Genomic DNA, 26,367 nt, shown 5'->3' with positions numbered 1-26,367 from the left:
TGACTCGTTCCATCCACCAACGTCACTGTGCACCACAGACTGTCCAGGAGTTGGTGGATGCTTTAGTCCAGGTCTGGGAGGAGACCCCTCAGGACAACATCTGCTGCCTCATCTGGACCATGCCCAGGCATTGAAAGGAGGTCATACAGGAATGTGGAGGCCACACACACTACTGAGCATCATTTCCTTGTCTTGAGGCATTTCCGCTGAAGTTGGATCAGCCTGTAATTTGATTTTCCACTTTGATTTTGAGTATCATTCCAAATCCAGACCTCCATGGGATATTCATTTTGATTTACATTGATCATTTTTATGTTTTATCATTCTCAATGCATTCCACTATGTAATGAATAAAGATTTATAACTGGAATATTGCATTCAGTGACATGTAGGATGTGGTATTTTAGTGTTCCCTTTATTTTTTTGAGCAGTGTATATTTTAGCCTATAGGATTTGTAAGTTGTTGATTTTTGATGACTTTGCACACTATCCAGTATATTTATTAAGTGTTAGAACTATACTTGATATTTTGGTCCATTTCCAATCAACGTTTTGCAGACTAAATAATTCTTGAAAAAAAAATCTTAAATTTTTTTAAAACATTTGCCCCCTGATGATAGTAAAAATTATATAACCCCATAATGTAATATTTATAGAGTCCATCCAGTCTGGAATTTTATCCCTTTGCAAACAACTTTAGACAATATAAAGAAATTGTAAAATTCTTACCCCCCTTCTCCAGACAATGATAGTCTTGTGCAAAGCGAACAGTCACTGCAGTGTTCTGTCATATGCATCACTATGGAAATCTATAGCCGGTGATGACAGCCAGACTACGGCTTCAATAGACATATAGAAATCCCTTCTAAATATTTCACCAAGTGTTTTAACATATTCACTGATGAGCAAACATCTGCTATGGATTTGGCCCAAACACAATTGTAATTTATGAAGGAAAAACTGAATGAATAATTTAGACTTGTAATATACTGTAGGATGTTACATTAACAAGAAATGTTCCTGGCAATTACGTGCTGTATCCATTCTAAAGTTTTGCTTCCTCCCAAATGGTTTACAGATATGAATTTGAATTTATGAATGATGTTTGATTCATTCAGAGACTCGTATTGACCTACATGAATCAGCTGGCGAAATCGCCTATGTAGCTTACAGGGGTATTAAAGTCGATCTTGTACATTACTCTAATCAATACCAAAAGGAGAAGTCACTTGCTAAGAATTCATAGGAAACAATACACTAAATGAGCCAACACGATTGTGCAAATGTGAAAATACCCAAAGATGGCGAAACCATGTAAAGTGTCATTTTTACTATATAGACCAGACCTGTGCAAAGTGCAGCCCATAGTCCACATGTGGCCCCTTGGCTGTTCCTGTCCGGGCCGCAAACTGGAACAGCTAAAGGGTTGGACACAGTTGTGTCCTGCACCACCTATCCGTCCTATGCCCTACATCCCGAGGAGCCGCCAGCTCCCTCTTCCTCCATTGAGTTTGTGTGTCTGAGAGCGCAGAATGTATGATGGCATCACTACATCGCGACTTCTGTGCACAGACCTGAACAGGGCATGTTTCGGACTAGACCTTCATCATTGGGTTAAAAAAAACCCGGTCTTCATAGGGATGCCACCCCCCTGACAAAGGTTTAGCGTGGTCCGAAACTCGCGTCGGGGTTTGGCGCCACATCCTTCACACAGCACAATCATTCTCCTGGTAGGTACCTTCTCCTATGGTATGATATAGGCATGTATGCTATGCAGCACATGGGTCCCAACAAGATGTGACTTCAATAAATCTTCACTATTGTGTGTCCCTTATTGACAGAATGGATTTCTATTTGCAACCCTAAAAGTGTAAGATATATTCCTTTGATACCATCTTCATGGGTTGGAGGGACATCTGATGGCAGCAGCGTGCGCCCAGCAGTCACCTTTACTATAGGTACAGTCTTTATTCTAACAGTCTATTTTTGGTCCTTGCCTAACTATTATGGCAGTAACTAGTGATGGGCGAGTACAGTAATATTCATAATCACTATACTCATAACGAGTACTTTGTAAAAATAGCGAGCACAATGGAGGTAAATGGGAAGTCAATGTAATTCAATGGGAAATGCGAGTAATTTTCTGCTGGACCCTACAAAGGGGTCTGGGGGCCTGAGGAAAAGGCTGAAATGGATGGTAAAGTGAGGAAACAAAATGGGACGAGCCTGGAGAATATGCCTATATGCCTGCATGCATTTCTGACTTGCATATGGTTTCTGGGAATAAGTTTGCCGCAGTATTACACCACTTTTACAGATACACAAGAACAACTACCAAACCTAGATTTCCATTAAATATGTTATGTCAAACATATCACCCAGACAGCGCGCCTGCTGCCGGAAGGTTATTATGGTGCCACCCACGGAGAGGGAAATATCAGATTTAGGGAGGCTAGTAGATGGCGGGAGCAGAAGAAGTTCAGTTTTGGAGAGGTTGAGTTTCAGATAGAGAGTGGACATGATGTTGGAGACTGTGGACAGACAGTCACTGGCGTTCTTTAGTACAGCGGGGGTAAGGTCGGGGAATGACTTATATAGTTGGGTGTCATCAGCACTAAGATGGTACTGAAAGTCGAATCTGCAGATGGTCTGTCCATTTGGGGCCGTGTAGAGAGAGAAGAGAAGGGGGCCAAGGACTGAGCCCTGAGGTACCCCGACAGCGAGAGGAAGAGGAGATGACGTGGAGCCAGCGAATAAAACACTAAAGGAGTGGTCAGAAAGATAGGAAGAGAACCAAGAGAGAGCGGTATCCTTAATGCCTAGTGACTGGAGCCTAGAGAGTAGAAGATGGTGGTCAACAGTTTCGAAAGCTGCAGATAGGTCAAGAAGTATTGTTTGTTGGATAAAATGTGTATCACGCAAGGGTTTTGCCACAGACACTTACACTTGAACTGTTCCATGTGAGCCAAGCTGCAAAAAGGCAAATGTTCTGTGTCCCCAACAGTAGGAACATTACCCATCCTCTCCTCATGCTGATTCGCCTCCTCATCCAGGCTGCATAGACATGAAGCTTGGGTTGGGTTTACCCTTTGTAGCATTAGGAGTCCCCTCTGTAGCACAGAAAAGCAAGTCCTCTCCATCCTCATCCTCCTCATCACCCAATGTTGCCTCAAAATATTGGCTGGGCTGGGTAGTATCACCTATTGTGAAATCTGGCTCCATATCAACATGCTGGGCACTCAAAGCTTCCTTTTTGAGATTATTCATTGATTATTTCAAGAGACACAGCAGCAGGATGATTACGCTGATTATAACCTGATCATCGCTCATGAGCTTGGTGCAGTACTCAAAGTTCTCAAGAACCTCACAAATCTCAGCGATCCACACCCACTCGACAGTTGTTATGTGTGGTGGCTGACTCTCAGTCTGATGGGCATGTTGAAGCTGGCATTCAGCTGCTGCCCTCTGCTGCTCACTAATCATCACAAACATGATAGGATGAGTTCCACTGCGTGGGTAAGTTGCAAATGATTCAGTGACTTTTTCAAATTCAAGCACTTTTGCAGCGCTGTAAGACCAGCAAAAGCGGTAGAGGAATGGCAGAAATGGGAACTAATACGGCGCATCTTCTCAAGTAGGTACGGCAAGGCAGGGTAAATTTTAAGAAATTTCTAAACAACTAGGTTCAGCACGTGAGCCATGCATGGCACATGTACCAGCTTGCCGACCTCTAAAGCCGCCACCAGGTTACGCCCATTATCACAGACGACCAGACTGGTTTGGAGGTCCAGCGAGGAGAGCCACTGATCAGTCTGTTGTTTTAAAGTTTGCCAAAGGTTTGATAATGTTTGGACTACTGCTTTACGTAGAGCACTAACCACCTTTTTCAGTAGACTGATGTGGACAGCAGAAGGCAGGCTGAGACCACAAAAACAGCTGGGAAAATGGCCTTGTGCATGCTTGATAGCAGGCAGTGGGAAATATTTGGACTACTGCTTTGCATAGGGCACTAACCGCCTTTTTCAGTGGACTAATGTGGACAGGAGAAGGCAGGCTGTGACCACAAAAACTGCGGGCAAAATGGACTGGTGCATGTGTAGGTAACAGCAGGTTCGCAGGATGCAGTGACGAGATGCGAGACTTGTTGAATTTTGAAAAGAAAATGTTTTATAATTTAAAGCCGCTAGGGCTATACTAAGCAACCAAAAAAGGGGTAACAACAGTTGTCCTCACAGGGACTCAGTACAACCAAACACTATTTGAAAAGAACACGACTAACCCGGCCGAGGCCGGTTACTATGGGGCAACGGTATGGTCGTCTACGGGTCCTTATACTCTATAATGTCACTTATCCATCCTGACATCCCTCGGCGCCTCTGTGGAAGCTGCGTTGTTGATGAAGCTGCTTTGGCGTCTTTGATAAGGCTGTTCTGGCATCTTTGATGAGGCTGCTGTGGCGTCTTTGATGAGGCTGCCTTGCCGTAGCAGCCGCTGGGCCCAGCTGCTGAAGATTTGGAGTAGTCTTCAGGAGCCCCATCGCCCAGGAGGAGTTGGGGCACAACAAGCCCTGATGGAGTCCTGAGATGGAGGAACCCCCTGTTGTAACAGAGGGGTTGCACTTTTTAGCGAGTTCAATGGAACTCCTGTTCCCAAGCAGGGTTGTGTCGCAGTGCTCAAGAGTGGCGGTTTACTGGCCACGCGCACAGCCTGGGGCTGTGTGCAGAGTGTCTCTGTTTATGAGGAACAGGCCCCAACTGCCGACTGCAGCGGGGTGAAGGCGGCTGTGTGCGGTCATTGACAGGCCGCAACCACGGGCTGATGTGAACCAGGAGCATCCAAGGGTGGCAGCGGGCAGGCCGCAACCGCGGGCTGAAGGGGAATGGCAGCAGCCGGGAGAGGGGGCGGACAGGCCACGGAGGGCTCGAGCTCAGCGGGAACGGCCGAGGATGACCGGGGGCAGATCGTAACCCGGGATTGGGGTGAAGAGACAGTCCCCTGTCAGTAAGCTCTGCGCCTCTTTCCTGAGGACCACTGCGTATCTACCCTCTGCTGCTGGTCTCTTCTCTGAACTGTCAGTGTCCTTCCCGCTCTCTCATGCCCCCTCCGTCTCCTGCTCCGTGTCTGACGTATCACCAACTGACTCCTCTGTGTGCTCCCTGCCCCTTTTATACTTGCCCCTCCCCTTGCTGTCCTGTCACTCTCAACAGTCCACTCTCCTCCTCTGTTCCCCGGGAACTGTTTCCTTAGGAACTCAGATGGCGGTCCCCTTGGTTACGGGCCGGACACTCTGTGGGGGGTCCTCCGCCCTACAGTCCCCCATCCTATAAGCTCGCCAGTCCTCGGGCGAGGGCCTCAGTATACTTGGGCTCATCTGCGGAGGTGTCAGTTTTCGTTGCCATATGAACTGGTCCTGTTTGTATCGTTCGGGGGGTTTGCCGGCTATCGACCACTCGGAGCGTCTTAGTACGACGAGGGTGGAGTCTTCTGGGGTGGTGGCCGGTGGTGGGCTAGCTGGTTCGGGTGGGCTAATTGTGTCAGTTCGTTTGTCATTGAGTAGAAAGCCCCTGGTTATTGTGGGGAAGTCTTCTTCGTCGTCCGAGTCCCAGAACATGGGCAATGGTTCAGAGACGTGAGGAGCAGGTTCAGGTTAGTTCGGATCATTGGAAATACAGGGGCGTAGCATATTCCGATGCACTACGCGGGTAGGCAGTGTTTCATCTTTCTCGGGTTGTATTTCATACACAGGTCCTTCAGGGTTTATACGGCATAGGACCCGATAAGGCCCCTCTTCCCAGCGTGGCTCTAATTTGTTCTGGGGACGTTGGTCTAGTACGAGTACTCGGTCTCCGCTTTGGAGGTCGGGAGGCAGAGATGAACTCTTTCCTGGGTGTTCTAAGTCTTGAAGTTTGGTATGTACGATTCGATGAAGAGTTTGCAGTCTGTGCCGGTGATTTCGGACCCATGATGATACCCCAGTCCAGGGCTGAGGTTCCTCTGGGTCCAAATCTACCTCCGTGATCCCCTTGCCCTCGCGTCCGAACAACAGTGAATAAGGGGTATAGCGGGTAACTCGATGTACTCGGTTGTTATAGACCCATACTAGTTCAGGGACATATTCAGGCCAACGGGCCTTCTTGTCACTCTCCAGAGTACGCAACATTTGGATTAATGTCCGATTAAATGGCCCCGTTTCCCTGCGGGTGGTATGGCGTGGTCCGAGATTTCTCAATACCGTAGAGATGGTGTAGTTCCTCCATTATTTTTCCCAAAAAACATGCTCCTTGATCGGAATGTATCCATTGAGGGCAGCCGTAAACTTGTGTAAAGTTTCTACAAATTGCGGAGGTGGCCGACTCCGCGGTCTGGTCTCGAGTGGGGGTGAACACAGCGAACTTAGTGAAATGGTCTACCATGACGAGGCAGTGTTCATACCCCTGGAATGCGGGACCAATGGTCAGGTAATCCACCGTCAGAAGCTCGAAGGGCGCTGAGGTCACAATTGTTTGTACTGGGGCTCGCTGTGCGGGCGGTTTAGCTAATTCGCATAGGCGACAGGTCCGGCAAGTCTCGTTTGTAAGCATTGCAAGGTCTTTTGAGCGCCGAAATGAGCCCCTTTTTCGTGGACTTCTTGAGTCAGTTCCTTAAGTTGGGCTCCTGGCGTAACTACCTGCCAAGTCATCATAGATGTTGTTCGTGATGTCATTTTACGATACAATAGTCCCTTTCAGATAACCAGTATCTCCCATTGTCGTAACATCAGCGACATGTCCTTAGTCAAAGTCTGTCTTTGGGAGTCAGTGGGCAATTTGCCAGCGGTTACCCATTTCCGGAGAAGCCCAATTTCTTTTCTTGCTGCTGTTGGATCCACTTATCCCGGGATTGTTCCAGCATGCCCCTTAGGGTCTCCGTGGGAGGTACTTCCTGGGTGGCAGCTGTAAGCACGGCAGCGATGAGGGCAAACGGTATCTCTTCCCCTTCTAGTTCGTTGTCTCGACTCTTCCCTGGGGTTGTATGTCGAATCCTGGAGAGAGCATCAGCGTGTACATTCTCGGCCCCTCTTTTATAGATAATTTTATAGTTGAATTTCGCCATCCGGGCCACCCAACTTTGTTCCAGAGCTCCCAGTTTGGTGTTTTCCAAATGGGCCAGCGGGTTATTGTCGGTCTGCACCACTACCTCGGAGCCCGCCAGGTACTCTGCGAACCGCTCCGTCATGGCCCACACTACTGCGAGGAGCTCGAGCTTAAAGGAGCTGTAATTGTCAGTGTTGAGCTCGGAATCATGGAGTGAGTGGCTTCCATACGTAATTAATCTGTCCCGGCCGTCTTGAACTTGTGACAACACAGCCCCTAGCCTGTGAAGGCTCCCGTCAGAGTGCAGGATGAACGGTTGCGAGAAATCCGCATAAGCCAACACCGGAGCATCCGAAAGCGCAGCCTTAAGGTCTTGGAAGGCCTCTTCTTGAGGTTGTCACCACTGGATTTTTCGTCCATTTGCCCCAGCGGGAGCCCCCTTCAGCAGGTCGTGCAGGGCTCGAGCCCGGCATGCAAAATTCTTTACGAAACGACGGTAGTATCTGGCTAACCCCAGAAAGGCACGCATGTCTTTTATCATCTCGGGGGTAGGCCATCCCTGAATGACAGCAACTTTTCCCGGGACGGCCTTACGCCCTCCGCTGAGACGACATGACCCAGATATTCGATATGGGTGTGAAATAGATGGCATTTTTGGGGTTTTACCTTCAACCCGTACTTTTGCAGCCATCCGAGTACCTGCCCCAACCGCTTCAGGTGGTCCTCAAAAGTGGCAGCAAAGATGATATCATCCAGGTATATCAACGTGGCCTCAAAACTGAGATCTCCCAGACACCGCTCCATCAACCACTGAAAGGTCCCCGGGGCATTGGCCAGTCCGAACGGCATTCGATTAAACTCAAATAGCCCCATAGGAAGTATGAACGCTGTCTTTGCCCTGTCTTCTTCTGACATGGGTACCTGCCAGTACCTACTGGCCAGGTCCAAAGTAGAAAAGTACGTTGCCTTCCCCAAGGCGGACAAGGATTCTTCTATTCGGGGTAGTGGGTACGAGTCTTTGATAGTACAAGCATTCAGCTTTCGATAGTCCACACAGAATCGTAAGGTGCCATCCTTTTTGCGGGCCAACACAATAGGAGCCGCCCAGGGGCTTTGACTTTCTCGAATCACTCCCTTTCGTAGCATTTGGGCCAGCAAAGTTTTCACCTCTTGGTAGAGTTGTGGAGGAATCTGTCGATATCATTCACGGATGGGAGCTGCTCCTGCTGTGGGAATTCCATGGGTGATGGCGGTGGTATATCCAAAAACTTCCTCATGACTAGCAAATACCTCATGGTACTGTCCGAGCAGTGTTTTTATCTGAGAGAGCTGGGCTGCAGTTAGTCCGGAGAATTCGGCCCGCATTTGTTCCAGAGTGATTCGACCATTTTCCTGAGCTGCAATTTCGGTAGCCTGTAGAGTACGGATAGTTACTGCCCAGGGGTCCTCGGGTTGCACTCTCAATTGAACTGCAGGAGCCGGTAGTACTTCTTCAAAACGCCTTACTAGCTTGACCAATTCTGTTCGGGGCTTCAGGGTGATGTCTTGGTCTTCAAGGTTGACGCAACGCACCAGGACTGTCCCCTTCTGCACTGTGGTCAGGGAGCAAGCCACCAGTATGCCAGGGGGTAAGCGCTCCGAGTAGCATGGCTCCACCTGCATCTCCACGCCTTCTAATGGTATCGGGGCTCGGATGGGCATGGTCACCACTGTTTGTCCAGGGGGCAGTAAAAGCAGGGGAGCTGCTGGTGCAATGACTTTGCCCAGGGCCTCACCCTCCTGGCAGTCCTGGAGGACTCGTGCTTCCCGCACCAACTGCTGGAATACCTGTCCTTGGGCCGTGCGGGAACCCCACTGTTTCAAGGTCTCATGCGTGGGATCATTGAGGAGTAGGTTGCCGAACTCCAGCAGTATGTTTATGCCCAGAATGACTGGGTGCTGTTTATCAGTTTCTCCGTGGGTCAGAACCACTCCTCTGCGGCTGAGGAATTTACCGCACAGCGTCACCTGTACCCACACCACCCCGGCAACAGGGACCGCTAGTTGATTGGCGGCTACCAGTCTGATCATGGGCCCCCACTAGGGTCTCGCTGCCTCGTAGAAAGTCTGCCGGAAATAAGCTGCAGGCATAGTTGTTAGTTGTGACCCCGTATCCACCAGGCACCGGACGGCACGGCCCTCAACTTCTGCCCATACCACCGGACACTTTGCGGCCAAATCTTCGGGACTTCCACCACCCCTAATCGTGGTTTCAGGCTCCGAGTGGCGTCCCCCCAGCCCAGAGCCTTCTAGTTTAATGGCCGCTGGGGTGGGTATCTCCCATGCCGCGGACACTCTCGGGCGAAGTGACCCGGCTCCCCGCACTCATAGCACCGGGTCTGCGAGGTCTGTCCGTCCCGGGTGGGGCAAGGTCCCCAGGGACCAGGGTTGAAACTAGGCTGTCCAGTCCCAGACTCAGTCCTTTTTTTCACTTCAGCCAACTCGCCCTGGATGTTCTTCAACTCCTGCTTCATTTCCTCTACCCATTGAGGCTCCGCAACTGCGTTCAGGGAAGCCTCCACACTCCGGACCTTCCCCACGGGGACCACCATTCCCTGCTCCTGTTCTCGAGCGTGTGCTTGACTTCCCACCTCGAAAAAGTCTATACGTGGATCCATTCTAATCTGCTACCGTAATGCCTGCTTTGTTAACGGGCCACGCAGTCCAGTCACCAACAGGTCGCGTAGTGTAATGTCAAAAGGTCCTACCCCTATGCCGTATTTTCTTTCGATGGCCGTGTGTAACTCTTGGAGGACATTCATATACTGGGTGATGGTCTCCTCCTCCCCCTGCATCCAACTGAATAACCGGGTTCTTAACTCTCCCAAGTTGGTTGGTTGGGTCCCCATGGGTCTGTTCTAAAATCTGCAAAACCTTATCAAAGGTGTTTCGGTGTCCCGAAGGTTTTAACATCACTGAATTCCGAGCCTCCCCATCTAATGCCATGAGAGCTACTTCTGCTTCTAGGTCAAGAGTCATCGGGTGCATTTGAAAGAGCCCCCGCATTCGCTCTGTCCAGCTCCATAGCATGGTATTGGAGCCGGAAAATCTAGGCAGGTTGCTCAGCATAGCCCCCAACAAAATGCTGGAACAAGGGGCCTCATCAACTGTTGAGTTCACGGCCCTGCCCTGGTCTGGGGCATCGTAGTCTGCGCTCGGAGACTGCATCCTGCCGACTACGCCAAGTGTAGGTAACAGCAGGTTCGCAGGATGCAGTGACGAGACGCGAGACTTATTGAATTTTGAAAAGCAAACTTTTATAATTTAAAGTCGCTAGGGCTATACTAAGCAACCAAAAAAGGGGTAACAACAGTTGTCCTCGCAGGGACTCAGTACAACCAAACACTATTTGAAAAGAACACGACTAACCCGGCCGAGGCCGGTTACTATGGGGCCACGGTATGGTCGTCTACGGGTCCTAATACTCTATAATGTCACTTATCCATCCTGACGTCCCTCGGCGCCTCTGTGGAAGCTGCGTTGTTGATGAAGCTGCTTTGGTGTCTTTGATAAGGCTGTTCTGGCATCTTTGATGAGGCTGCCTTGGCGTAGCAGCCGCTAGGCCCAGCTGCTGAAGATTTGGAGTAGTCTTCGGGTGCCCCAGCGCCCAGGAGGAGTTGGGGCACAACAGGCCCTGATGGAGTCCTGAGATGGAGTAACCCCCTGTTGTACCAGCGGGGTTGCACTTTTTAGCGAGTTCAATGGGACTCCTGTTCCCAAGCAGGGTTGTGTCGCAGTGCTCAAGAGTGGCGGTTTACTGGCCGTGCGCACAGCCTGGGGCATGCACAAAAGAGCTGTCTTGCACCACAAGCCCATACTAAGAAGCGCCTGTCCGAATCCTGTTCATTTTAGACACTGTTCAGATGTTCAGGTATTTAATACATTAGATAGGGACTGCTTCAATACGGGTTACCTTGACGCGGTGAAGCAGCTTGGTATACATTTTTTTGCAAAAAAACGTATTGACTAAATACCCTGTATTTGTTATCCAGCAGTTGCTGATTACTGTCATATATTTTACTGCAGAGTATTTTTGCAAATCTGTTTTCTTGTTGTGTCTCAGTTAGTGGGTGGTGTGAACATTGTCTTACCAACTTGTTCACACTTGTGCATGTCACATGTGTTTTTAATCCGTTTTTTCCTTGCCAAGCATGGTTTGAGAGACCCCACCCCTCTCTTGTGTGGCATGCACAAAAGAGCTGTCTTGCACCACAAGCCCATACTAAGAAGCGCCTGTCCGAATCCTGTTATGAATGAGTCATGGTAGGAGGCAAAAACAGAAATGCTAGCTAAGTCCAGAAAACCAGAGAAGTTGGCAGTTATCGGATTGCAGACCCCTGAACCTATCAACACAACTAGCAGTAGCCGTGGGGGGTTCCTACGATGACCTAGACCCCTCGTTCACAGCCGGAGAACTGCCTAGCCTAAAGACAGAAAGGGAAATCTAAACTGCCCCAGAGCAGACCCCAAAGCAAAAGGCAGCCCCCAACATATAATGACGGTGAGGCAAGAAGAAAGAACACTAACACAGACAGAAAGATAGACTGAGCAAAGACGGGACCCAAGCTAACTAGATAGGAAAGGACAGGAAGGCTGCTGTCTGCAATCCGTGAAAAACCCTACAAAAATAAGAGCCAACAAACTGACAGTGAAAAAAGGCCCTGTAGACGCTAAGCTTCAAAAAGCTATGTCTGTACTCAGGAATATTCTGAAGACAGAGCAACAGGCAAAAGGAGATTCAGCTCACCCCAGCAGGGAATGGCAGAATCCAGAAAAGCAAGGCAAGCAAAAAACAAAACACAAATGCTAACAGGCAAAGCAGAAAACTTAGCTTTAGAGGAGCAGGAATCAGACTGGTCTCAAAGAAGTCCACAGAGAAATCACCCGCAGGGCAGAAGGGCGTCGGCAGCCTTATATCCAGTCCGTGACTCCACTCAGCCAGTCATCATCATTAGGCTCAGGTGCCTGATAATCAGGCTCATTACCTTCCTTTACCAGAATAGGGAGTTCACCAGACCTCATTGACGAAGGGGAACATGAACTCACAACAGTACCTCCCCCTTGAGGAGGGGTCACCGAACCCTCAACCACGCCACCCGGGCGATCAGGGTGAGCCCGATGAAAGGCACGCACCAATCTTTTGGCATGAATATCAGAGGCAGAGACCCAGGAATTATCCTCCTGACCATAACCCTTCCACTTAACCAAATACTGGAGTCTCCGTCTAGCCAGACGGGAATCCAGTATTTTCTCTACCTCATATTCCATGTTACCTTCAACCAATACAGGGTCCGGAGGTGCCACCCCAGGAACAACTGGTTCAACAAACCTCTTCAACAAGGACTTATGGAACACATTATGGATCTTAAATGTGACAGGAAGAGCCAAACGAAAAGAGACCGGATTAATAATCTCCAAAATCTTGTAAGGTCCAATAAATCTAGGCTTAAACTTAGGAGAAGCCACCTTCATAGCAATATTTTTTGATGATAACCACACCATATCACCAATCTTAAACTGGGGACCAATGGTCCTATGTCGATTGGAAAACCGCTGGGCCAACTTATCCACCACTTGGTCCCAGATCTGGTGCATTCTCTTCACCACAGTGTCAACACCTGGGAAGGCAGAAGGCTCCACCTGCCCTGAAGAAAATCGAGGATGAAACCCAAAGTTACAAAAAAAAGGTGACATCAAAGTGGCAGAACTAGCTCTATTATTTAAAGCAAATTCGGCCAAGGGCAAAAACGAAACCCAATCATCCTGATCAGCGGAAATAAAACATCTCAAATACGACTCCAAGGTCTAGTTTGTTCTCTCTGTCTGCCCATTGGTCTAGGGTGAAAAGCAGAGGAGAAGGACAACTGAATTCCCAGCTTGGAACAGAAAGTCCTCCAAAATCTAGACACAAACTGAACTCCTCTGTCAGATACAATGTTCTCAGGAATCCCGTGCAAGCGAACCACCTGTTGCAAAAACAGGGGCACCAACTCAGAGGAAGACGGCAACTTAGGGAGTGGTACAAGATGAACCATCTTAGAGAACCTATCACAAATCACCCAAATAACAGTCATTCTTTGAGAGACCGGCATATCAGAGATGAAATCCATTGAAATATGGGTCCATGGCCTCCTGGGGACCGGCAAAGGCATCAACAACCCACTAGAGCGAGAACAAGATTTAGACCGGGAGCAAGTCCCACAGGACTGCACAAAATTCCTGACATCATGAGACAAGGTGGGCCACCAAAAAGAGCGACTCACCAGATCTCTAGTACCAAAAATACCTGGATGACCAGCCAATGCAGAGCAATGAACCTCAGACATCACTCTCTTCTTCCACTGGTCAGGAACATACAACTTTCCACTGGGACAACGCAGGTTTGTCCTCCTGGAACTCTTGCAGAGCAAGTCTCAAATCAGGCGAGATGGCAGAAAGAACTACCCCTTCGCCTAGATGGTAGCAGGCTTGGTCACCACAGGAGAATCAGCAAAGAAGCTCCTAGAGAGGGCGTCTGCCTTGACATTCTTAGTTCCAGGAAGAAAAGAGACCACAAAATCAAAACGTGTAAAAAACAAGGCCCACCTGGCCTGTCTAGGGTTCAAGCGTTTAGCCGACTCTAGGTAAATCAAATTCTTTTGGTCAGTGAGGACCACAACTTGATGTTTAGCTCCCTCCAACCAATGTCTCCACTCCTCAAATGCCCATTTCATGGCCAACAGTTCCCGATTCCCCACATCATAGTTACGTTCAGATGGAGAGAACTTTTGGGAAAAGAAAGCACAGGGATTCATTTTAGATGTTACAGGATCCTTTTGGGACAAAACAGCTCCTGCACCAATCTCAAAAGCATCCACCTCTACCTGGAACGGGAGTGAGACATCAGGTTGCCGCAAAACCGGGGCGGAGGTAAATCTTCGCTTCAGCTCCTGAAAGGAAGCAACAGCCTCCGGAGACCAATTCAACACATCGGCACCCTTCTTAGTCAGATCAGTCAATGGCTTGGCAATACTAGAAAATTTTGCTATAAATTTCCGATAAAAATTAGCAAGACCCAAAAACTTCTGGAGGGCCTTCAAAGAAGTGGGCTGAACCCAATCATAAATGGCCTGTACCTTGACCGGGTCCATTTCAATAGTTGACGGAGACAAAATAAATCCCAAAAATGAAATCATCTGTACTCCAAAAAGGCATTTCGATCCTTTGACATACAGAGAATTCTCCCTCAAGATCCGGAACACAGTCCGAATATGTTCTACATGAGAATCCCAATCCTTGGAGAAGATCAAAATATCATCCAGATAGATAATCAAAAATTTATCGAAAAAGTCTCGGAAAATATCGTTCATGAAGCACTGGAAGACAGAAGGGGCATTAGTGAGCCCAAAAGGCATCACCAGGTACTCAAAATGTCCCTCGGGAGTATTAAACGCCGTCTTCCATTCATCCCCCTGCTTAATGCGGATAAGATTATACGCTCCCCTGAGGTCAAGCTTGGTAAACCAGCAAGCACCTCTAACTCTAGAGAATAGATCCGAAATTAGGGGTAACGGATACTGATATTTAATAGTAATTTTGTTGAGGGCACGATAATCAATACAAGGCCTTAAAGAACCATCCTTTTTGGCCACAAAAAAAAAACCGGCATCTAAGGGTGAAGAGGATGGTCTAATATGACCCTTCTCCAACGCCTCCTTAATATAGGATCGCATAGCCTCGTGCTCGGGTACAGATAAATTGAAGAGCCGACCCTTGGGAAATTTACACCCCGGGCTCAGTTCAATTGCACAGTCATAACTCCTATGAGGAGGCAAAGATGCAGACTCATTCTCACTAAATACATCATAAAAGTCCGCCAAATAGTCAAGAACATCATGCGACTGAGGAGAGGTGGAAAAAACCGGAGCCTCACTAAAGGCACACCGACAACCCCAACTCACCACAGACACAGATTTCCAATCCAAAACTGGATTATGAATTTGCAACCAGGGAAACCCCAGAACAACGGCATCATGCAGACCATGCAACACCAAAAATCTGCAATTTTCTTGATGGTCTGGGGCGACCCGCATGACCACCTGGGTCCAAAACTGCGGTTTATTTTACGCCAAAGGAGTAGCATCACTACCCCTCAAAGGGATAGGCGTCTGCAGAGGTGTCATCGGAAATCCACAACGTTTGGCAAAATCCAAGTCCATTAGGTTTAGCGCTGCTCCTGAATCCACAAAAGCCTTGGCGGAAAATGTGGACAGGGAGCAGATCAGAGTAATTGCCAGAAGAAACTTAGGTTGAACACCACCAACAGAAAACGTGTGTGCAAAGCGTTTCTCTCGTTTTGGACAAACAGAAATAATATGCGAGGCATCTCCACAGAAAAAACACAGCTTATTACGCCTTCTGAACTCCTGACGTTGCGCCCTACACAAAACTCTATCACATTGCATAGGTTCAGACGTCTGTTCAACCGGTGGAAACACCTCTCGTGCAATCCTGCGTTCACGTAAACGCCGATCAACCTGAATGGCTAATGACATAGAATCGTCCAGACCAGAGGGAACAGGAAATCCCACCATAGTATCTTTTACAGCTTCTGTCAAACCCTTCCGAAAGAGAGCAGCCAAGGCATTATCATTCCAGGTAGTAAGGACCGCCCACTTTCGGAACTTTTGACAGTACAACTCTGCAGAATCTCGACCCTGGTTCAATGCCAACAGGGTCTTTTCAGCCTGATCAATAGCATTAGGTTCGTCATACAACAACCCCAAGGCTTGAAAGAATGCATTCACATTAGTCAGAATAGGATCATCTGGTTTCAAAGAAAACGCCCAATCCTGGGGATCGCCACGCAGCAAAGAGATGACAATTTTAACCTGCTGCGCGGAGCTCCCTGACGAGTTAGGCTTCAAGGCAAAAAATAATTTACAATTATTTTTGAAACTCAAAAATTTAGATCGATCCCCAAAAAATACATCAGGTGTAGGGATCTTTGGTTCAACAGCATGCGAACGAGCAAGGTAGGCGGATATTCCCCGCACTTCCGCAGCAAGCTGCTCAACATGATCAGACAATTGCTTTATCTCCATTGAGAGAAAAAAAATTCCCCCTACGGCCTCAGAGATATAGAGGAAAGAATATACACACTTTTTTTTTTTTTTTAGCACAATTCTTTCCTGCTATTGAGTACCCTAGGATCTGCGGTATGGCGGATGATTCTGTTATGAATGAGTCACCATAGGAGGCAAAAACAGAAATGCTAGCTAAGTCCAGAAAACCAGAGAAGTTGGCAGCTATCGGATTGCAGACCCCTGAACCTATCAACACAACTAGCAGTAGCCGTGGGGGGTTCCTACTATGACCTAGACCCCTCGATCACAGCCGGAGAACTGCCTAGCCTAAAGACAGAAAGGGAAATCTAAACTGCCCCAGAGCAGACCCCAAAGCAAAAGGCAGCCCCCAACATATAATGACGGTGAGGCAAGAAGAAAGAACACTAACACAGACAAAAAGATAGACTGAGCAAAGACAGGGCCCAAGCTAACTAGATAGGAAAGGACAGGAAAGCTGATGTCTGCAATCCATGAAAAACCCTACAAAAATAAGAGCCAACAAACTGACAGTGAAAAAAGGCCCTGAAGACGCTAAGCTTCAAAAAGCTATGTCAGTACTCAGGAATATTCTGAAGACAGAGCAACAGGCATAAGGAGATTCAGCTCACCCCAGCAGGGAATGGCAGAATCCAGAAAAGCAAGGCAAACAAAAAACAAAACACAAATGCTAACAGGCAAAGCAGAAAACTTAGCTTTAGAGGAGCAGGAATCAGACTGGTCTCAAAGAAGTCCACAGAGAAATCACCCGCAGGGCAGTAGGGTGTCGGCAGCCTTATATCCAGTCCGTGACTCCACTCAGCCAGTCATCATCATTAGGCTCAGGTGCCTGATAATCAGGCTCATTACCTTCCTTTACCAGAATAGGGAGTTCACCAGACCTCAGTGATGAAGGGGAAAATGAACTCACAACAGAATCCTGTTCATTTTAGACACTGTTCAGATGTTCAGGTTTTATATACATTAGATAGGGACTGCTTCAATACAGGTTACCTTGACGCAGTGAAGCAGCTTGGTATACATTTTTTTGCAAAAAAAGTATCGACTAAATACCCTGTATTTGTTATCCAGCACTTGCTGATTACTGTCATATATTTTCCTGCAGAGTATTTTTGCAAATCTGTTTTCTTGTTGAGCCTGGGGCTGTGTGCAGAGTGTCTCTGTTGACAAGGAATAGGCCCCAACTGCCGACTGCAGCAGGGTGAAGGCGGCTGTGTGCAGTGATAAACAGGCCGCAACCACGGGCTGATGTGAACCGGCAGCGTCCGAGGGTGGCAGCGGGCAGGCTGCAACCGCGGGCTGAATGGGAATGGCAGCCGGGAGAGGGAGCGGACAGGCCTTGGAGGGCTCGAGCTCAGCGGGAACGGCCGAGGATGACCGGGGGCAGATCGTAACCCGGGATTGGGGTGAAGAGACAGTACCCTGTCGGTAAGCTCTGTGCCTCTTTCCTGAGGGCCACTGCGTATCTACCCTCTGCTGCTGGTCTCTTCTCTGAACTGTCAGTGTCCTTCCCGCTCTCTCACGCCCCCTCTGTCTCCTGCTCCGTGTCTGACGTATCACCAACTGACTCCTCTGCGCGCTGCCTGCCCCTTTTATACTCGCCTCTCCCCTTGCTGTCCTGTCACTCTCAACAGTCCACTCTCCTCCTCTGTTCCCCAGGTACTGTTTCCTTAGGAACTCAGATGGCGGTCCCCTTGGTTCTAGCCCGGACACTCAGTGGGGGTCCTCCTCCGTACACATGCTTGGTAGCAGGCAGTAGGAAATGTTTGGACTACTGCTTTGCGTAGGTCACTAAACGCCTTTGTCAGTGGACTAATGTGTACAGCAGAAGGCAGGCTGTGACCACCAGCGGGGAAAATGGCCTTGTGCGTGCTTGTTTGGAGGCAGAAGAAAATGTTTGGACTACTGCTTTTGCGTAGGGCACTTACCACTTTTTTCAGTAGACTAATGTGGACAGCAGAAGGCAGGCTGTGACCTCAAAAACAGTGGGGAAAATGGCCTGGTGCGTGCTTGGTAAAAGGCAGTAAGAAATGTTCTACTGCTATGCGTAGGCTACTAATCACCTTTTTCAGTGGACTAATGTGGACAGCAGAAGGCAGGCTGTGACCACAAGAACAGCGGGCGAAATGGCCTGGTGCATGCTTGGTAGCAGGCAGAAGGAAATGTTTGGACTACTGCTTTGCATAGGGCACTATCTGCCTTTTTCAGTGGACTAATGTGGACAGCAGAAGGCAGGCTGTGACCACCAGCGGGGAAAATGGCCTGGTGTGTGCTTGGTTGCAGGCAGTAGGAAATGCTTGGACTACTGCTTTGCATAGGGCACTTACCGGCTTTTTCAGTAGACTAATGTGGACAGCAGAAGGCAGGCTGTGACCACAAAAACAGTGGGGAAAATGGCCTGGTGCGTGCTTGGTAACAGGCAGTAGGAAATGATTGTACTACTGCTTTGCGTAGGGCACTAACTGCCTTTTTCAGTGGACTAATGTGGACAGCAGAAGGCATGCTGTGACCACAAAATCAGTGGGGAAAATGGCCTGGTGCGTGCTTGGTAGCAGGCAGTAGGAAATGATTGTACTCCTGCTTTGCATAGGGCACTAACCGCCTTTTTCAGTGGACTAATGTGGACAGCAGAAGGCAGGCTGTGACCACAAAAACTGCGGGCAATATGGCCTGGTGCATGCTTGGTAGCAGGCAGTAGGAAATGTTTGGACTACTGCTTGCCGTAGGGCACTAAACGCCTTTTTCAGTGGACTAATGTGGACAGCAGAAGGCAGGCTGTGACCATCAGTGGGGAAAATGGCCTGGTGTGTGCTTGGTTGCAGGCAGTAAGAAATGTTTGGACTACTGCTTTGCCTAGGGCACTAACCGCCTTTTTCAGTGGACTAATGTGGACAGCAGAAGGCAGGCTGTGACTACAAAAACAGCAGGGAAAATGGCCTAGTGCGTGCATGGTAGCAGGCAGTAGGAAATGTTTGGACTACTGCTTTGCATAGGGCACTAAACGTCTTTTTCAGTGGACTAATGTGGACAGCAGAAGGCAGGCTTTGACCACCAGCGGGGAAAATGGCCTGGTGTGTGCTTGGTTGTAGGCAGTAAGAAATGTTTGGACTACTGCTTTGCATAGGGCACTTACGACCTTTTTTGACCACCAGCGGGGAAAATGGCCTGGTGTGTGCTTGGTTGTAGGCAGTAAGAAATGTTTAGACTACTGCTTTGCATAGGGCACTTACAACCTTTTTCAGTTGACTAATGTGGACAGCAGAAGGCAGGCTGTGACCACAAAAACAGCAGGGAAAATACCTGGTGCGTGATTGGTAGCAGGCAGTAGGAAATGTTTGGACTACTGCTTTGTGTAGGGCACTAACCCATAAACAGCGGGAAAAACAGACCGCTGCTTTAAATAAAAAGGCAGCACTAAATTCTAGTACTCTATGTGCTGGAAAAATATTGCTTTGCCTCTATCAAGAGCTGTTTTAAGATGGAAGAATATTTAGAATTGAGAGTCCTCAGTGGTTGATACCTTTTAATGGCTAGCTAAAAAGATGGTAACACATTGCAAGCTTTCGAGACTACTCAGGTCTCTTCATCAGGCTGAAGAGACCTGAGTAGTCTCGAAAGCTTGCAATGTGTCACCATCTTTTCAGTTAGCCATTAAAAGGTATCAACCACTGAGGACTCTCAATTCTAAATATTCTTCTATCAACTGGCTAACACGGTACAAAGATATATATCTTTCCTGTTTTAAGATGGACACTTGAAGAACACTTTAACATCTCCCTCCCTAATTCACAATCTCTCCCTCCCTGTACCCTGACTTTGCTGTGCGTCTTCAGCTCTGAAAAGAGCTATGTTTTGGTGGTATTATGGAGCTAGTGACCGACTCCTTTTAACTGTCCCTGCTCGAGTATCTTTCTGTCCCTTCTCTACACTGACCTAGTATACACTGCAGGTAGCCCTGAAAATGGCTTTTGTGTTATCAAGAGGCCTAAAGACTCTCCCTAGCAGCTGAGCGATCTCTCCCTATGCTTGTGGATGCAATATGTGCAAAATGGCAGCGGCAGGGCTTACATAGACCCTATGACTCTGTGCGGCCAGCCAGTCACAGTAATGCAACAACCAAGATGTCTACGGCATTACTGTGATCGGTTAAGAAACCCAGCAAGTTTAGTGGCTGCAAAGGAGGTGGCAAAACTGCAGGGCGGGACATCTGTATATAGCGAGGTGAGTGCACAAGTACTCGCAATGTAACGAGTAACTCGAATACCGTACTATCCGTGCGAATAGCGAATAGTAACGAATATACTCGCTTATCACTAACAGTAACCCTTTGATAGCAATACCCTTTATTCCTTTTTGCACACTGGCTCTTGCACTTTAGCAATTTTGGACTTTGAGGGCACACTGTCAACTTAATATGTGCATGTGCTGATCCAGGAGCTGAGCGCTTCTGCCTGCTGAGCTGAGCACTTCTGCCTGCTGAGCTGAGCACTTTTGCCTCCTGAGCTGATCACTTTTGCCTCCTGAGCTGAGCACTTCTGCATCCTATTCTAAACTCTTCTGCCTCCTAACCTGAGCACTTCTGCCTGCTGAGCAGAGCACTTCCGCCTGTTGAGCTGAGCAGCTCTGCCTCCTGAGATGAGCACATCTGCCTCCTGAGCTGAGCACTTCTGCATCCTGAGCTGAGCCCTTCAGCATCCTGAGCTGAGCACTTCTACCTCCTATTCTAAACTCTTTTGCCTCCTAACCTGTGCACTTCTGGCTCCTGAACTGAGCACTTCAGAGCCGAGCACTTCTACCTTCTGGGCTGAGTACTTCTGCCTCCTATCCTAAACACTTCTGCCTCTTAAGCGGAGCACTTCTGCCTCCTGAGCTGAGCACATCTGCCTCCTAAAGTGATAGCATTTCTGCCTCCTAAGCTGAGCACATCTGCCTTCTAACCTGAGCACGTCTTTCTTTTGAGCTAAGCATTTCTGCCTCCTAACCTGGTCACTTCTGTCTTTTGTGCTGAGCACTTCTGCCTCCTGAGCTGAGCACTTCTGCCTCCTGAGCTGAGCACTTCTGCCTCCCGAGCTGAGCACTTCTGCCTCCCGAGCTAAGCACTTCTGCCTCTTGACTTCTCTTGACTTGAGAGCCTCTGCAAAATCTTTTGAGCAATCCTTGGGGGATCTCAGGACACGGACCTCCACCAATCTAAAAGCTGTTTAAAAAAATTTGCTACACTTTGAGAAAGAACAGAATTTACCAGAACTTGAAGAATAGGAGCAGCAGGTTCCTCCCAAGATTATACTGGACTCTCTAGCTTTGCCTTTTACCATCAATTGCAGAACAGTACTCTAATGCTAGCCTTTACAGAATGGTCCAGTTCTGCACCCAGTCTAGAGGTGGGTGAGTTTTGCTACTGATCCACTTCGTTACCCTTAATCGCTAAACCTTTTTGCAAAGCTAGTAAAATCGCCCAAAACTTCACAGCTGGCACATGCAGACTTTGCAGCAGATTTATTACAGATTTGCAGCAAAAATATCCCTCATTAGAGTTGAGCGAAACGGGTCGAAAAAATTCAAAAGTCGCCGACTTTTGGCAAAGTCGGGATTCATGAAACGAAACCCGACCCTAGGATGAGGTCGGCCACGAGGTCGGCGACTTACGCGCCAAAGTCGCGTTTCAAAAGTTTGTTTTGCACTCTTTTTCAGCCAATCAGGATCCACGGACACTGTGGGCAACGTGATGACCTAGGCACGGGTCACCACCATCTTTCAGAAGGGCATGCAAGTGATTGGCTTGCTTTGGTGGGCGTCACAGGGGGTATAAAAGGGCGTGCACGCCGACCGCCATCTTACTTCTGCCGATCTTAGTATAGGGAGAGGTTGCTGCTGATTCTGTAGGGAGAGCGTTAGGCAGGGAAGAAGACAAAAAAACTGCTTCTGCTGCTAGCGATTTGGCCTGCACAACACACAAGTCACTGTGTGTGCAGTGCAAGGGGAGGCTACATTGTGGTGTATCAGTGGTGTTGGTTGTTGGGCTGCCTTTTAAGGCTTCCTGACACGCTGGCATTGCTGTTTACCCACTGCTCCGCAAACTGCTTTTTTAAAAGCAATCCAATCTCCCTTATCCTCTAGTCACTTTTGTCACAGCTGTGCCATCGAGCCTGTCACATAGCGCTCAGATATCAGTGGGCCTCACACAATCCACAAGTGTCCAGTGTCCAAAAGTGTGCGCAGAGATTCAAAATCTCCATTATCCTCTCGTCACTTTGGTCACAGGCAGCTGTGCCATCGAGCGTGTCACATAGCGCTCAGATATCAGTGGGCCTCACACAATCCACAAGTGTCCAGTGTCCAAAAGTGTGCGCAGAGATTCAAAATCTCCATTATCCTCTCGTCACTTTGGTCACAGGCAGCTGTGCCATCGAGCGTGTCACATAGCGCTCAGATATCAGTGGGCCTCACACAATCCACAAGTGTCCAGTGTCCAAAAGTGTGCGCAGAGATTCAAAATCTCCATTATCCTCTCGTCACTTTGGTCACAGGCAGCTGTGCCATCGAGCGTGTCACATAGCGCTCAGATATCAGTGGGCCTCACACAATCCACAAGTGTCCAGTGTCCAAAAGTGTGCGCAGAGATTCAAAATCTCCATTATCCTCTCGTCACTTTGGTCACAGGCAGCTGTGCCATCGAGCCTGTCACATAGCGCTCAGATATCAGTGGGCCTCACACAATCCACAAGTGTCCAGTGTCCAAAAGTGTGCGCAGAGATTCAAAATCTCCATTATCCTCTCGTCACTTTGGTCACAGGCAGCTGTGCCATCGAGCGTGTCACATAGCGCTCAGATATCAGTGGGCCTCACACAATCCACAAGTGTCCAGTGTCCAAAAGTGTGCGCAGAGATTCAAAATCTCCATTATCCTCTCGTCACTTTGGTCACAGGCAGCTGTGCCATCGAGCCTGTCACATAGCGCTCAGATATCAGTGGGCCTCACACAATCCACAAGTGTCCAGTGTCCAAAAGTGTGCGCAGAGATTCAAAATCTCCATTATCCTCTCGTCACTTTGGTCACAGGCAGCTGTGCCATCGAGCCTGTCACATAGCGCTCAGATATCAGTGGGCCTCACACAATCCACAAGTGTCCAGTGTCCAAAAGTGTGCGCAGAGATTCAAAATCTCCATTATCCTCTCGTCACTTTGGTCACAGGCAGCTGTGCCATCGAGCGTGTCACATAGCGCTCAGATATCAGTGGGCCTCACACAATCCACAAGTGTCCAGTGTCCAAAAGTGTGCGCAGAGATTCAAAATCTCCATTATCCTCTCGTCACTTTGGTCACAGGCAGCTGTGCCATCGAGCCTGTCACATAGCGCTCAGATATCAGTGGGCCTCACACAATCCAAAAGTGTCCACTGTCCACAAGTGTGTGCAGAAATTCTAAATCTCCCCTGTCCTATAGACACCTTGTACCTTGTTTTACATTACTATATAGTTTGTTGGATTTTGTCTACATTTCTACCAAAAATGAGGAAGGCTGGTGGAAGAGGCCGTGGAATTGGGCGGGGGTTGGCAGCTGGTAATGATGGTGTTGGTGGTGGATCTGATGGTAGTGGCAAGAGCAAAATAGGACCGAATGCAGGAGGTGCTGACCCTGCGTCATCGTCTGGCTACATAAGGCCTCGAACGCTTAGTTTTCTAGGAGTTGGCAAACCGCTTTTAAAAAGGCAGAGCATTAGGAAAAAGTTTTGTCTTACATTGCTGACTCAGCCTCCAGCTCTATCGCCTCCTCTTCTTCAGTTGTAAAAAGTAAAAGCACTGAGTCGTCATTGGAGGCTCATGTTCATGAACCACACCTTTTCTTGTGTCCTTCACCCCAACCAAGATTGAAGGATGACGCAGGCCATACTACTGATTACTCCATGGAGCTGTTTTCACATACCATGCCTGGATTATCAAGTGAAATGGTGAATTACCCAGGCCAAGATGAATCTGACATGGAGTGCACTGATGCACAGCCGCTGATGGATGATTCTGCTGGTACATTCACTCAGAGCACTACATTGTCCTCGCAGTGTACAGTGCCAGATTTTGACCCTGATGAGACTCAGGTGCCCCTTCCCGCACACTATACCACCATACACGGTGACACAGAGAAAGGTGCACATGACATAGAAGAGGAGGTGATGGATGACCCAGTTGTTGACCCAGATTGGCATCCATTGGGGGAAGAGGGTGCTGCTTCCAATAGCTCACATGAGGAGCATCCACAGCAGACATCGACATCGCAACAGCTGTTATCTGGCAGGCCCGGAGCACTCCAAAGACAGGTTCCAAACATCAAAAGAGTTGCTGGACAGCTTGTCCAGAGGGTCAAAAGATCACAGCGTGCTAGGCCGCAAAATGTCTGCCAAAGTAGGAAGAGTGCAGTGTGGCACTTTTTTGAACAAAATCCTCATGATCAGGCCAAGGTTATCTGTAAGAAGTGCGCAAAGACCTTTAGCCGAGGGAAAAATCTGAAAAATTTGAATACCAGTTGCATGCTTAGACATTTAACCAGCATGCACTTGCAAGCGTGGACACAACACCAAACCTCAAGTGCCACATGTGCAACTGATCACAACGAAGGTAGTCAGCAACGCTACATTGTTTCCCCCACTGTAAGCCCACCGGATAGCACAGCAGCAAATGTTGAGGTGTCGTTGCAAGACCACAGCAGTCAGGGAATCCCACTGTTATATCAACGAAAGACTGATTCTAGGCCATCAGAAAGAACACCAACTCCATCACCATCATCAACCCTCTCTCAGTCCGCCCTGTCCACCGCTACTTCCACCATATGCAGCTCTCAAGTCCAGCTCACCCTCCCAGACACTATGAGTAGGTCAAGAAAGTACTCAGTCTCTCATCCGCGTACACTGGGTTTGAACGCCCACATTGCCAAACTAATCTCGTTTGAGATGATGCCCTTTCGGTTGGTGGAAAGCACAGCTTTCCGCGAACTCATGGCCTATGCAGTACCACGCTATGACCTACCCAGTCGCCACTTCTTCTCTCGCAAAGCCATCCCAGCCCTCCACCATCATGTGAAAGACCGCATTGTCCATGCACTCAAGCAGTCAGTGAGCGGAAAGGTGCACCTCACAACTGATGCATGGTCCAGTCGGCATGGCCAGGGCCGTTACGTGTCCATCACTGCGCACTGGGTTAATGTGGTGGATGCAGGGTCCACAGGGGACAGCGGTGGTGGGACAGTGCTGCCTAGCCCACGGTATAGGAAACAGTTGGCTGTAGGCGTTCCACCCTCCTCCTCCTCCAGAAGCGAAAGCTCGTCCACAGAGCACAGTCTTACGAGCACTCCATCTGCAGCTGCCACTGTTGCACACGATGTGTCCCCCTATCAAGCAGCTAGTGGAAAGCGTCAGCAGGCTGTGTTGCAGATGATGTGTTTGGGCGACAGACACACCGCCGAGGTGCTGGCCGAGTACTTGAAGCGACAAACTGAGTCATGGCTGGGCAGTGTACATCTTGAGGCAGGCAAGGTAGTTAGTGATAACGGCCGTAATTTTGTGGCAGCCATAGCCCTTTCAAAACTCAGCCACATACCTTGCTTGGCTCACACCTTGAACCTGGTGGTGCAGTGCTTCCTCAAAAATTATCCGGAGTTAACAGCCCTGCTCCAGAAGGTGCGAAGACTGTGCGCGCACATCCGCCGGTCGCCTGTACACTCCGTTCGTATGAGAAGCTGCAGGGATTGCTCCACCTTCCCAACCACCGCCTCATTATCGACATTGCAACAAGGTGGAACTCCACCCTGCACATGGTGGAGCGGCTGTGCGAGCAGAGGCAGGCCATAATGCATTTGTGGGAGGATACACGGCCAGGCACTTTGAGAGCAGACATGGAGTTGACAGGCGTGCAGTGGTCGAAGCTGAAAGACCTTTGTAAAGTCCTTCAGTGTTTTGAGGAATGCACACGGCTGGTAAGCGCAGACGACGCCATCCTAAGCATGAGCATCCCACTTATGCGTCTGCTCATGCAAACTTTGACGCACCTTAAGGAGCAGGCGTCTGCAGCCAATGTTGATGAGGAGGAAGAGGAGGAGGGAATCCTTGATGACATTCAGCCATTGTCTGCTCAGGGACCTCTCCTGGACGCGGTGGAGGAAGA

This window comes from Dendrobates tinctorius, unplaced genomic scaffold (assembly GCF_039654945.1).
Source record: "Dendrobates tinctorius isolate UK_male_01 unplaced genomic scaffold, ASM3965494v1 ptg000135l, whole genome shotgun sequence".
NCBI classification, from domain to species: domain Eukaryota; kingdom Metazoa; phylum Chordata; class Amphibia; order Anura; family Dendrobatidae; genus Dendrobates; species Dendrobates tinctorius.
Note: the sequence above shows the minus strand (reverse complement) of the source record.